Genomic DNA, 14501 nt, shown 5'->3' with positions numbered 1-14501 from the left:
AATCTGACTTTGCAGGTGATAGAATCCCCTATCACTAAAGCACGGTGTTTTGTGGAGGTTACCCGTGGCCTCAAAGAACTCTCATCAGGCATATCCAAGGGGGAGAACTGATTCACAGTTCGCAGTGGTGAGTGTGATCGGGATACCACAACTGGGCACCAAGCCCTACGTGGCTTCCTCCAAGTAACCACAGTCCGAAAACTGTCCTCCACAGGCGGCGTTTCTAGGCTGATGCTAATGAGCATACTCGCCGGCCCAACACTAACCTCGTCTGGAGTGCCTGTAACATCTATCTCCACTGAGCTGAGAAGCTGTTCTAGCTTACGAACACGGCTCTCTAAAAGAGCCACCCTATCTTCCAGCATCACGCAGGATTTACGTGAAGCGTACAGTAGTGTACACTGTGCACCAGAAAATTCAAGAGTATAGCCAAGCAAGCGCAAGCTAGCCACTAATGAATAAGCTAACCACTCCTAAGGTTCACACAGGAGTAGATTAATGACCTAAAAGTTACACTGAAAAAGTAACAAATGTATTAGACTGATAGGAACAGTAGTTAAAAAAAAACAAAAAAAAAAACAAGGTTGCTAGTCAACCTTGAGCTGAGCCATGCCATGCCAGCTGTGTGGAACACAATTATCTAAATGTCATCCAGGTACATCACAGCACCGGTTTCCCTAATGTAATCAAATTTGTTTTTGACAATAGGGAACAGGTTCATTCTATCAGTGTTCAGCGTTGGGCTTGAGACCAGAGAATCCTTGGTTCAAACCCCACCCTGATTAGAAAATCACTAAGGACCCTCGGGCAAGGTCCGCTCCCGGTGTGTAGTGAGTGTCTTGCATGGCAGCACCGTGACATCTGTGTGCAAGTGTGTTTGTGTGAATGTGAGGCATAATTGTAAAGCACTTTGAACGTCTGATGCAGATGGAAAAATGTTCTATAAATGCAGTCCATTTAAAGAATCGTGGATGGGTATCCTGGTTCAACATATGACTCATTCATCCTGACTAGCAGCGTGTTTGGGGGCAGCCCAGTCTCATGCCTTTCTGTCACGCCCGTCACGAAATAACATTTTCTTGGTGTTTTTTTTTATTTTACTAACCCCTTCTCCTAACCCTAACCACAAGCATGACAACCCCTCCCCCACCACCCTGCATTTCGTGCCCCGTCTGGCACGTGCGCGATGAGTAAATTGTCCCATATGAAACCAGCGCAGGCACATTTGGGCATGTGCGCATTCAATTTTTTTTTCTTTTTGTTATTTTTATTATTTTTCTTTTTTTTTTTCTTGATCATGAAACTAGAGCTTCTTTAGAGGCCCACAATTGTCCCCCTGCATTTGTCAATAAACATGTGGTGCCCCTCACTGGTTTAACGTCAGTGTGTGTGTGTGTGTGTGTGTGTGTGTGTGTGCTGCCTCGAGCTGATAGCATTGCGGCCTCACACACACACTCCCGGTAAATAAACTATCCCTGTGTGTCTCCATGTACTTCCCAGGCATCTGTAGCTCACACTCAGTATAATTTCTTTTCTGTGTTCATGTTGACTGATGTGACGGCAGGAAATCCCAGCTCAAAGGGCTTATTTAATTCAATTTCAATTCAATCTATTTAGTTTATATAGCGCCAAACCACAACAAAGCTGTCTCAAGGCGCTTAACACAAGTAAGGTCTAACACAGGCGACAGTAGTAAGGAAAAACTCCCTCTGATGATAATGAGGAAGAAACGTCAAGCAGACCAGACTCAGAGGGGTGACCCACTGCTTGGGCCATTCTAACAGTTACAAGATGTTGCAGTTTACAAAACAAAACATCAAAAGATGAATTTGATGAGAAGTCCATGAAGGCATCCAGTCACAGGCAGGGGTCATGCATCATGCCATTCAGTGGGCCTGTTCCTGCAGCAGAGTCCATTCCACATTCGTCATCCATTTCAGAAATTATGCAGTCATCAAACCCAGTGCATGATGTCATCCACACATTGGACAGAGAGGAAAAAATGCAGAATCAGTTGGCCAGAAAAACTACACCTAGTCGGAGAGCTCAACTAAATTTGTGGCTCCAGAGCCTGTTGTGGAGGTGTCAAATGCTGTGTAGAAGACCACCTTCCAGAACTGGATCAGGAAGCAGCACCACAAATGATGGTAGCGCTTGAGTGACTGCAGGCAGGCAAGACAGCTCGTGGAAGGTCCAAACCTAAGGTTGTCCAGGGAGCTAGTTGACCTGCCTACAAGTATAAGTAGAGTGGATGGGACTCTCACAGGTCACAACCTATTGAACAGACATAGAACGGCAATGAGACTCCAACAGGTCAGTACACGTACAGCCTGTGGGAGGGACCTGAGACGTCGCTATACTTTTTGGGCCAGCGTCCAGCATGGGGTAGACTAGGGGTCACCAACCCTGTTCCTGGAGGGCACCTGTTCTGCATGTTTTCTATGTCTACCTACTCTAGTAGAGGCTCTAAGCCACAAAATATGGCCGAATCGTTCACTTTGTGATAGAAGCACCAAAGTTGGCTTAAATGTAGTTTATTATATGCCCTTTCAAAAAAGTAACAGTTCCATGAAATATCTCAAGGAGAAGTGGGGGAAATCTAACCCTCAAATGATATATCCAAAGATATAAAAAGTGACACATTTTTCCTGAATTTGTTGGAATGCATCCAACTAAACTTAATTTTAGGAATCCTTACAAATAGATTTGGACATTTTTTTTGTGACGTGTATGGAAATCACAAGTAATTGCATCTCACCAACAAAAAATGAGAACTGGGGTCAAATATAATGAAGGTAATATGCTTATTTTTCACACACACATATGCCAAAATAGATTATTCACTAGCATCAAGTAAGTTCAGACAAAATTTTATAACAGTTGTTTTAAAATAGATGTTTGATCAAAAAGCATTTATTTTTTAATCCCCCAATTTTATATCATCATTAGTTACAGAACCACAGAAAAGTGATGACAAACTAATGATATCAGTTTTGTTATCATCATTCCTGAGGAAGGCAGACCAGTTCTTTGGTATTTGTGTCTTGTCTTCCACACGCCTTCTAACCCCTGGTCCTCTTCCTTCCCTAGTTTCTTTCTTGAGGCTGTCTTTAATGTATCTATCCCACACAATATCCAGTCTCTTGACTTCTTGCAGTTCAGTCTGAATGTAAGGAATGAACTCATTGTCCACATAGTCTTTGAAGGTCTGAGCTGTAGATGGTTTTCTCATGTTGATGATAGCTGCACCATCAAGAATTTTTACAGTGAACTCTTTTTCACCTAGATCATTAAGGATTTGATAAAATAAAAAGAAATAGAACTTTATTTACTTGTCAAGTGTTTTTGATACATGTTTATGTTTGATACATGTTTGTTTTGAAGGCATTATGGTCTTTTTTCTGTTGTTTTACAGCCATCTTAAATTTCAGGATTGAAGGCACATGCAGACACCTTTTGAGCTTACCATAATCGGCATTCTTGAAAACATGGGCAACGATACCAATATCATTTCCCTAGAATGACCAGAACTCTTGAAATTAGCTTTCAGGGTTCATTGGCGGCCATATTGAATGTGGCTGCTATTTCTGACAATACATTTCATGTACCTTTAATTGTCACCAGTTAGTGTAAGGATACATTACTGTGCTAAACATCAAAAGTGTCGGTATTAATTGTGTTTGTATTACTTACAAAGTAACACTCATTTTGATTCTGCAATTATTTTGGCAGCCATATTTGATTTTCAAGATGGCATTGATCACTAATTCTTGCTTTTTTAGGTCATTATATATTATATTGACCAACTTACTAAGCTTGGACACCAAGATTGTCATTATATTTATTATTGAAGCAAAAGCGTTGTAATGTTTTTGCCTGATGGCAGCCATCTTGGATTTTCAAGATGGATGTCATATGTAGACCATTTTTGATTGCACAAATATGACCACAGAGCCCAAAAACCTAGAAAAAAGACACCAAGATCGTCTTCCTAGCTCCTCTATACCTCCTGAAATGAGCTATTATAACTTTATAGGCGGCCATTTTGAAAAAATGGCTGAAATATACTGTTCCAGTCATACGTGATAATGGAACTGTTCCTAAATCTGTTTCTTATATCAAAACAGAGCTGTGTGCAAAATGTGGCGCTTCTATCAGAAAGTGAACGATTTTGAGGCTTAGAGCCCCTACTACAAGTCACACCTGATTTTTAAAAAGTGCTGTTTTCCAGCTCTTGATTGGCTAAGCATGCCTGATAGAGTTAATTGCCTGGGAGCAGAACAGGGAGCGTTAAAAAAACATACAGGGCATGTGCCCTCCAGGAACGGAGCTGTTGACCCCTGAGGTAGACTGAGGCAGAGGTTTTGGGTTCCTTTATTTTGGAACCTGACCCAATTAGGAAACTAAAGTTAAGAAACCTGGTAACCTTTATCAAGGGTAACAAAAGGTTTAAGGCTCGTAGCATGGGAACGTGTACAGATTCTGGCCACCATAAGGTAGAAAATGAAGTACCTTGAAATTTAATGTAATATACCATTTTAAAGGGTACTGTCTGGAATATTAACCTGTGAAGTTTCAGAGCTTAATACCTGCTCAGTATGGAGATACAGCTGAATCAACATTCAGAGCACCTCACTGCAGGCAAAAAAAAAAAAAGAATTTTTGAAGATGCTTGGACCATACTTTGACTAGTCTACTTTCCTTAAAATTAATACTTTTCCAACAGCATGTCCATAATTCTGGTCCAATACGAGATACACAAAAATGTGACGTACACAAAACCATGACATACAGCAACTGAGAGAGATTTGTTGGAACTGTAAGCTACTGCTTGAAGTGTTCAAACCAAGATGTATTGTGAGAACCAAATAACAGTGCACTCTAACTCATGGCATAGTTCCAAGCTGGTTCTGTAACAACTGGAATGCTAATGAGCGTGACGTACACAGAGCGTGACGTACCATGTCTGTGCATCATTGATGGACCTGATATCAAATGCATTCAAAACCTGTAAATTTAGCTCACTAAATAGTAACTACATGTTAACTATACCATAACTAGTGACAATCCATAAACAGCTGACTTGCATCATTGGTATGTCATCTCTGGGGTGCAAGTTTTTGTGATGTACAAAAATGTGACGTACTCTGTAACAGAAAACAATAAACGAGTGTACATGTTCCAGTGCAACAAGCCTTAACTAAGTAGGTTCATTCTGAGGGGACCAATGGGCCCTTTTGTGGCCTAAGCTCTGCTGGGCTGATGGTCCACCCCCTCTTCCCTAACCTAACCTTGTCTGGTACAAATGTATCTAGCTTGTTGCTGAATAACAAAAGCCTAAATAATGTGAATACATTGACAGCAAATTAACATTTTAAAAAATTACACAATTAACAGGAAAAAGAGAGGGTTGCGTTCTTCTAAACACTGTTGAGGTCTAAGGTTCTAAAAACATTATGGACTCACATGCCATTCCAATTCATTATAGAAACTTTTCATAATTTATTTCCGGCTATACTAAAATATGAAATGGAGTGAAATGGGGCAAAATGGAGCCTAATAATCACAAAATGGGGGTACAAAGTAATGAAATGGAGCAGACTGACTCCAAATACGATTAAATATGATTCAATTAATTACTTTTATTTAATTATTTTTAAGCGAAATGGGACTGATAATAACGAAACGGGGGTTAAACGTTAGGAAATGGAGCAGACTGACCCATTGACTGAAGTTTCATCTCTTGAACGCCAGATGGCGCACCTGCCGCTACTACATGTACTGAGCTCATCTCACAAAAAAGCTAAACAATTAAATAAAAGTAATTTTTTGGAGTCAGTCTGGTTTAATCTGCTCCATTTCGTTACATTTCGCCCCATTTCGTATTCTAGTATGGGCCAAAAACCACCGCTGAAAAATGTCACTTACCTATTTTATAAACACTACCCAATCTAGAGCCCATGGATCCCCACCGACAACACGCTAGTTCTATATATTCGGGTTTAAATGCGACTTGTATTTTGGAAAAGCCCATAATATAAAGAAAGAAGCCAAAGTTTCCAGCAGAAAGCTTCAGAAACAGTTTTTTTTTATATATATATCACTGACCGTCACACTGCTGCTCATGGCGGCGCCCAGATCACAAAAAAACACCGAACCGAGTGTTTACGCAAACAACGGGCCGCCAGTCAACACCTGACCGACATCAGCAAGATGGACCGAAACGTTTAACTAACCGAATTCTCTGGGGCGCAGAGAGAACATAAGAAAACGCTGTTTTCTTTTCTTTCATTCCTCCTTCTCGTTCATCTCCTCCGCCCACTTCTTCCTCGTCTTGTTGCTTTTGTCAAACTACCTTGCACTACCGCCACCCACTGGACTGGTGCATGATTTAGCGGCACAATAAGACGCTCTGATAAGACGGAACAATTTATAACTATTTTTAAATTCAAATTGTTTGTTATACAGAGTTTTCACTGCACATGTTTACAGTCGACTGTCTATTAAGAATGAAAGTGACAGCACTGTGTGTCCAGTTTGTTCCAGAGTATTTTTTTAAACAAACTTTTTGAAATTTACAAGATAAGCAAACGACAAGCAGCAACACCGAAAACAAAGACCACAACAAGCATACAAAATGAGATTTAAAAAAAAAAGAAGCAGCGGTATTTAAATCCTTAGATACTCAAGCCAGTGCAAGATATGTTAGAACAAATACTGTTGATACAGACTAATACATTTTTTTAAGCCTTTTGATTCAATATATCTACACATTTCAAAGATTTAAAGTAGTGGATAAAATCACAGACAAAGACAGAGAATGAAGGTCTGCAGCTCTTCCATTTACAAGCATGGATATGATATTTACGTAGAATAACAAGGTTGACCAAATTTGAAATATCCGTGTTTAAATTATCCATGAAATAAATTATGTTGTTACAGGTGAACAAGGGAATGCATGTCGATTTTCAAAGACGGCCAACTGTAGACATAAGACCAGAACAATTTAGTTTGAGAACAGTGGAAGAATAAATGATCAATAGTTGCTATCACTAAAGAACAGAATACTCAGTTTGAGTTCCACCTCAAAGTTAAAAATCTGGTAAAAAAAAAAAAAAAAAAAAAAAGATAAACTGCAGAGGCAATCTTAAAGTGGGTTTCTTTTACTTTAGGGGCTACAGGGCAGGAAAGGTAAAACAAAAGACTGTTTTGACAAGATAGCCTGCATATTATTTTTGACAGAGCAAGAGTTAAACCCACCTATGTGCTTCTGCTTAAAAGACAAACTGATATTTCTGTTGTTGCATCTTCTGTCTAATAAACTGAATTCACCAACCCTTAAGGATGGCAAGGAAGGTGAACACTGAACACAGAGAGTAAAGCAGAATATTCTGAATCATACCTTCTTTAGCTAATTTTTCATATTCCGTTTGTGTGATATTTAAATCAAATTGTATGGTCAGTTCATCAAAAGACAATAAACTGCCCTCAGTATTCAGTAAGTTCAGCACAAAAGTTATACCTTTTTTTATACCATTTGGCTTTGAAGTTTGATTTTCTGTTTGTGGTGATATAAATCTGTTGTTCCATAATATAGTATTGTGAGGGGAGACGTTATGGGTAAACATCATCTTTACGGTTTATGGAAGTCGGACATTTCATGGGAATTTTTGGGACTTCAAAATTGCACTTAAGCATGAACTCAATACTCCCAACTTTGTTAAAAAGTTCATTGGGAATATGATACCATATAGAATGAGGGTGGGTGATACAGTCTTTTAGCCATTTCAGTGTAAATGCTGCTATAATTGATTCAAATTGTAATGCTTTTTAACTCTCCATTTTCATAATGTTTAACTAGCTGAGACTTTTGAATATAGTGAGTTTTATTCTTCCAGTTTGTGGTAAAGCACAGGTGCAACATTACAGAACTGTTGGGAAAGTGCAAGGACACGGACCCACAACGGGGGCGTAAATGAACGGACAATAGATGAGCCAAAATACAACACTTTACTGTTGTGAAATGTGCACAACGAGAATACAGATAAACATAGAATGTGGGTTACAATCAAAATATACAAGGTGACGTGTGGGCAGGCTCGAGGACAGAAGATGTCCGTCCAGAGAGGAGCCGGCACCCACACGATTTCCACCGCCACCGAACCCGGAGAATACTGGACCCGCCAAGTCCCGAGTCCCCAGGTGATCACCGTCTCCGGCTGTCGGATCTGGTGCTGCTGGCAGGAAGCAGAAACAATCAAGGGTGGGTGTGAGCACACACCCAGCAAACAGTCAGCAAAACAGTCTGTAGTTTCACACGGAGGGAAAACCTCCACCTCCAATCCAGAAACTCGGCACGTGCAGTATTTGTGAGTACTAATCAAGTTTGGCGTGGGGAGCGAAGACGTCAGCCCTCCACGTACCACAAACCCAGCCTCCAGCTGCAAGCACTCACAGGAACGACTGCAAAAAGTACAGAAGCAGGGAGGTGGAGTCGCTGCCTGGCCTTTATGGAGAGGATGATGATGAGGTGGTGATGAGTGACAGCTGTCAGGTGGTGATGAGAGACAGCTGTCACTCCCAGCTGCTCCCGTGAGGCGGCTGCGCCCTCTCGTGCCTGAAGCCCGCACTTCAGGCAGGGCGCCCTCTGGTGGTGGGCCAGCAGTACCTCCTCTTCAGCGGCCCACACAACAGGACCCCCCCCTCAACGGGCGCCTCCTGGCGCCCGACCAGGCTTGTCGGGATGACGGGTGTAGAAGTCGGCCAGGAGGGCCGGGTCCAGGATGAAGCTCATCTTCACCCAGGAGCGTTCCTCAGGTCCATACCCCACCCAGTCCACCAAGTACTGGAACCCCCGGCCCATCCGACGGACGTCCAGGAGCCGCCGGACCGTCCAAGCCGGCTCCCCGTCGATGATCCGGGCAGGAGGCGGCACCAGTCCGGGAGCACAGAGGGGTGAGGTGTGGTGTGGTTTGAGTCTGGAGACGTGGAATACTGGGTGGATCCGCAGTGAAGCTGAGAGTTGGAGCTTCACTGCGGCCGGACTGAGGACCTCGAGGATTTTAAATGGGCCGATGAATCTGTCCTTAAGTTTCGGGGAGTCCACCTGGAGAGGGATGTCCTTGGTTGATAACCACACCTCCTGCCCGGGCTGGTATGCAGGGGCCGGGGAACGCCGGCGGTCTGCATGGGCCTTAGCCCTCGTCTGGGCTTTCAACAAGGCAGAACGGGCGGTGTGCCACACCCGACAGCATCTTCGCAGGTGGGCCTGGACCGAGGGCACACCGACCTCTCCCTCCACCACGGGGAACAATGGGGGCTGGTACCCCAGACACACCTCAAACGGGGAAAGGCCGGTGGCAGAAGACACCTGGCTGTTATGAGCGTACTCGATCCAGGCCAGATGGGTGCTCCAGGCCGTCGGGTGCGCGGATGTCACACAGCGGAGGGTCTGTTCGAGTTCCTGGTTGGCCCGCTCTGCCTGTCCATTCGTCTGTGGGTGATACCCGGATGAGAGGCTCACGGTGGCCCCCAGTTCTCTGCAGAAACTCCTACAGACCTGTGAGGAGAACTGAGGACCATGATCCGAGACAATGTCAGTTGGTATCCCATGCAGACAGACGACATGGTGGACCAGGAGGTCTGCGGTCTCCTGGGCCGTTGGGAGCTTCGGGAGGGCCACGAAGTGGGCCGCCTTGGAGAATCGGTCCACTATAGTGAGGATGGTGTTCATGCCCTGGGACGGCGGGAGACCCGTGACAAAATCCAGGCCGATGTGGGACCAGGGGTGACGAGGCACCTGAAGCGGTTGAAGGAGTCCTTGAGTCCTTGTGTGGTCCGCCTTGCCCCTGGCACAGGTACAGGCCTGGATGTATTCCCGGACGTCGGCTTCCATAGACGCCCACCAGAAGCGCTGCCGGACCACTGCCATGGTTCTTCGCACTCCTGGGTGGCAGGAGAGCTTGGAACCATGACAGAAGTCCAAGACCGCAGCCCTGGCCTCTGGTGGGACGTACAAGCAGTTCTTTGGACCAGTTCCTGGGTCCGGGCTCCGTGCCAGGGCCTCCCGGACGGTCTTCTCCACGTCCCAGGTGAGGGTGGCCGCCGGAGGATCCGACAGCCCTGTTTTGACTTCGTCTTGGTGTATCCGGGACAAGGCATCCGATCTCTGGTTCTTGGTCCCGGAGCGATAGGTGATCCGGAAGTCAAAACGCACGAAGAACAGTGACCAGCGCGCTTGCCTGGGGTTCAGCCGCTTAGCGGTCCTGATATACTCCAGGTTCCAATGGTCTGTGAAAACCGTGAATGGCTCCGAAGCTCCCTCCAACAGGTGTCTCCACTCCTCAAGAGCCTCTTTCACCGCAAGGAGTTCCCGATTACCCGCGTCATAGTTCCGTTCAGCTGGGGTCAACCTGCGAGAAAAGTAGGCACAAGGGTGAAGAACCTTATCGGACTCCCCGCTCTGGGACAGCACGGCTCTTATCCCTGAGTCAGAGGCATCCACTTCAACCACGAACTGGCGGCTAAGATCGGGCTGCACCAGAAGTGGTGCAGTCGAAAACCGATGTTTCAACTCCCTAAACGCGGCTTTGCACCGATCCGACCAGGTGAAGGGGACTTTTGGGGAGGTCAGGGCTGTCAGGGGACTACTAACCTGACTGTAGCCCTTAATGCAGTGATTTTCAACCTTTTTTGAGCCGCGGCACCCTTTTTATATTTACAAAATCCTGCGGCACACCACCAACCAAAATAATATTATAATGCTATTACCTCTGGTTTTGCGCAAAACCCAAATATCATTATTATTATTATTGTTATTAATAGAAAATCGATACAGAAAACACCGCATTTCGAAAATCCTCAAGCATTTTGCGCTCTGATCTCAAGTAGGGCTGTCACGATTAGGAATTTTTGGAGACGATTAATTGTCAGACAAATAATTGCGATTGACGAATATATTGTCTATTTTTTTTTCTTTTTTCCCCTTCTTTATATTCTACTATTGTAGTATAATTACACAACTCTGGAAGAACGTTTGGCTTCTGTGAGTGGAGAAACTGGGAATGGTGCAACATTTTAATTTTTATCTTCATTTTACATACAGTCCCAACTTTTTCTGAATTGTGGTTGTTTCTGTTGCATTTCTGAAATTGTTTCTCCTCATCAGTCACGTTTTGTGCTTAAACACTACATTAAGCTCAAGATTGAACAAATAAATACCTTTGGAAAGTAACAGCTGTTAAAGTTCAGAGTTCTCACCTGCTTTTTGTGATCTGTGCGTCTGAACATTGTTTTTTTTGTGGCTCAGTTCATTCATATATTCTCATTTTTTAAATATGTTTTTAAAGATATTTGACCATTTATTTTATCTCATGATCTCATAAATTCAGCATACGGCACGCACATGGTGTGAACAGGACGGTAACGGCAGAATCACACCTTTAGAGAAAGTTCAGAGAGAAGTAAAGGCAGCTTCACGTTTCCGTTTTGTTAACGTTCACTCGGGTTAAAATCCTCTCTCCGCGCCGCGCTCGCTGCGCACTGAACGTGTCGTGCCTGCATTCAGGAATCTCCCTCACCCACCCCCTCCCTCGCAGTCTGCAGCCTGTTAACTCTGCGCGCGCACACACACAGGCACAGACACATACACCGACAACTCCGCATTTTAGACGGCTTTTGAAGGAGACGGCACTGTTTTAATCGGCCGTCAGCCTCCTTGTTATTGTCCCGCCTTAAGACGAGAGCGAGGCTGCAGCACGTTTGACATCAGATTCTGAGTCGTTTTATGCTTTGTGGATAAAATAAATAATTCACGGTAATCGCGAATATGAAAAATAATCACGAATATGAAAAATACCCACGGCACCCCTGACGATCGATCACGGCACCCTAGGGTGCCGCGGCACCCCGGTTGAGAATCACTGCCTTAATGAACCTCCTGTAGAAATTTGCAAAGCCGAGGAACTGTTGCAGCTTCCTACGGCTTGTGGGTTGGGGCCAATCTCTCACCGCCGCAACCTTGGCCGGATCAGGGGCGACGGAGTTGGAGGAGATGATGAACCCCAGGAAAGACAAAGAAGTGCAGTGGAACTCACACTTCTCACCCTTCACAAACAGCCAGTTCTCCAACAACCGCTGCAGGACCTGACGTACATGCTGGACATGGGTCTCAGGATCCGGGGAAAAGATGAGTATATCATCCAAATATACGAAGACAAATTGGTGCAGGAAGTCCCGCAAGACGTTGTTTACCAAAGCTTGGAACGTCGCGGGGGCGTTAGTGAGGCCGAATGGCATGACCAGGTACTCAAAGTGACCTAACGGGGTGTTAAATGCCGTCTTCCACTCGTCTCCTTTCCGGATCCGAACCAGGTGATATGCATTACTAAGATCTACTTTGGTGAAAATTTGGGCTCCATGCAGGGGTGTGAACACTGAATCCAAAAGGGGCAACGGGTATCGACTGCGAACCGTAATCTCGTTCAGCCCCCTGTAATCAATGCATGGACGGAGTCCGCCGTCTTTCTTGCGCACAAAAAAGGAACCAGCACCCATCGGGGAGGTGGAGTTCCGGATCAGCCCGGCAGCTAACAAGTCCCAGATGTAGGTCTCCATTGATTCATGCTCAGGACGTGAGAGGTTGTACAGCCTGCTGGACGGGTACTCAACGCCCGGGATCAAATCAATGGCACAATCGTACGGACGGTGCGGGGGAAGGGTGAGCGCCAGATCTTTGTTGAAAACGTCAGCAAGATCGTGGTACTCGATCGGCACTGCCGTCAGATTGGGGGGGACTTTAACCTCCTCATTAACAGCCAAACCGGGGGGAACCGAGGATCCTAAACACTCCCGGTGGCAGGTTTTGCTCCACTGAGCCACAACCCCAGACGGCCAATCAATCCAGGGATTGTGTTTAATCATCCATGGGAAGCCCAAAATCACGCGGGAGGTAGAAGGAGTCACATAAAACTCAATCTCCTCCCGATGATTCCCAGACACTACCAAAGTTACTGGCAGTGTCTTGTGTGTGATTAAAGGGAGAAGGGTGCCATCTCGGGCCCGCACCTTCAATGGTGAAGGGAGTGCCACTAGAGGGAGCCCTACTTCCCTTGCCCATCTGCTGTCCAGCAGATTCCCTTCTGACCCCGTGTCCACCAGTGCTGGGGCCTGAAGGGTTAGATCCCCACTCAGGATCGTAACTGGGAGACGTGCAGATATGCGTGTGTGTCCCACGTGAATGTTATGACCCACCCTTAGCCCAGTCTCTAAAGGCGAGTGTTGTCGTTTTGGCCATTTGGGGCAGTTTTTCTGTATATGCTCTTTTGAGCTGCAGAGAAAACACTCCCTGCGGGCCAGCCTCCTCATTCTGTCATCTGATCTCCTTTTGGCCCTGCTCGTCTCCCTAACAACGTCAGCAGGGGGAGCTGTAGCCACACGGAGCGCTGAGGCTGTGGAGCGTGGGGAGGGCGGAACCTTTTCGGACCCAGAAGGGAGAGGGACGGCGCGTTCCCGGCCACGTCCTTCGTCTCACTCCCGACGGCATTGTTCTGATTGTCCAATCGTATGACTAAATCAATAAGCCCGTCCAAATCCCGCGGCTCGTCCTTAGCCACCAGATGCTCCTTGAGGACCAGAGACAGTCCGTTTAAAAAGGCGGCGCGGAGTGCAACGTTATTCCAGCCGGACCTCGCAGCCGCGATGCGGAAGTCGACTGCATACTCGGCTGCACCCCGACGCCCCTGTCTCAGAGACAGCAGCATGGTTGAAGCGGTCTCGCCTCTATGTGGGTGATCGAACACCAGTCTGAACTACCTCACAAACTCAGTATACACCGTTAGGAGCCATGCATTCTGCTCCCAAAGAGCCGTAGCCCAGGCGCGTGCCTCACCTCAAAGCAAATTAATTACATAAGCCACCCGACTGGAGTCTGACGCGTACATCACGGGACGCTGTGCAAAGACGAGCGAACACTGCATCAAGAAGTCCGCGCACGTCTCTACACAACCTCCGTACGGTTCCGGGGGACTTATGTATGCTTCAGGGGACGGTGGGGGGGTTCGTTGAACGACCAGTGAAATGTCTATATTCGGCACCAGGACAGCAGGAGGAGGAGCTGCAGCCGCGCCCTGTGTGCGTGCTTCCACCTCCGCGGTGAGAGCCTCCATCCTGCGATTAAGTGTATTGCTCTGCTCGGTCACTACGTCCATCCGAGCAGTGAAGGCGGTTAAGATGCGCTGCAACTCATCCTCCTGCTGGCGCCTGTGCACCCTGCTTAGAATACCATGGAATCTTCTATAACTTTGTGGTAAAGCACAGGTGCAACATTACAGAACTGTTGGGAAAGTGTAAGGACACGGACCCACAACGGGGGCGTAAATGAACAGACAATAGATGAGCCAAAATACAACACTTTACTGTTGTGAAATGTGCACAACAAGAATACAGATAAACATAGAATGTGGGTTACAATCAAAATATACAAGGTGACGTGTGGGCAGGCT

The 14501-nt window shown here is 45.8% G+C and overlaps 1 protein-coding gene across 4 annotated transcripts in view; it reads right to left on the bottom strand.

Annotated features, from left to right (window-relative positions):
• LOC117500923 (oocyte zinc finger protein XlCOF6.1-like) overlaps nucleotides 1–6320 on the bottom strand; it is a 34448-nt gene extending 28128 nt beyond the window's left edge. Inside the window, exon 1 of one of the 4 annotated variants that reach the window (XM_034159729.1) lies at nucleotides 6237–6320. The gene's annotated coding sequence lies outside the window, so the exon portion shown is untranslated. Of the gene's footprint in view, nucleotides 1–6108 lie in introns of all 4 variants that reach the window. The other 3 variants (XM_034159714.1, XM_034159723.1, XM_034159736.1) reach the window with 3 other exon arrangements.
• Nucleotides 6321–14501: the final 8181 nt, after the last annotated feature.

The sequence above is a fragment of the Thalassophryne amazonica genome, chromosome 2, assembly GCF_902500255.1.
Source record: "Thalassophryne amazonica chromosome 2, fThaAma1.1, whole genome shotgun sequence".
NCBI lineage: Eukaryota > Metazoa > Chordata > Actinopteri > Batrachoidiformes > Batrachoididae > Thalassophryne > Thalassophryne amazonica.
Note: the sequence above shows the minus strand (reverse complement) of the source record. Positions and strands in the feature narration are given on the sequence as shown.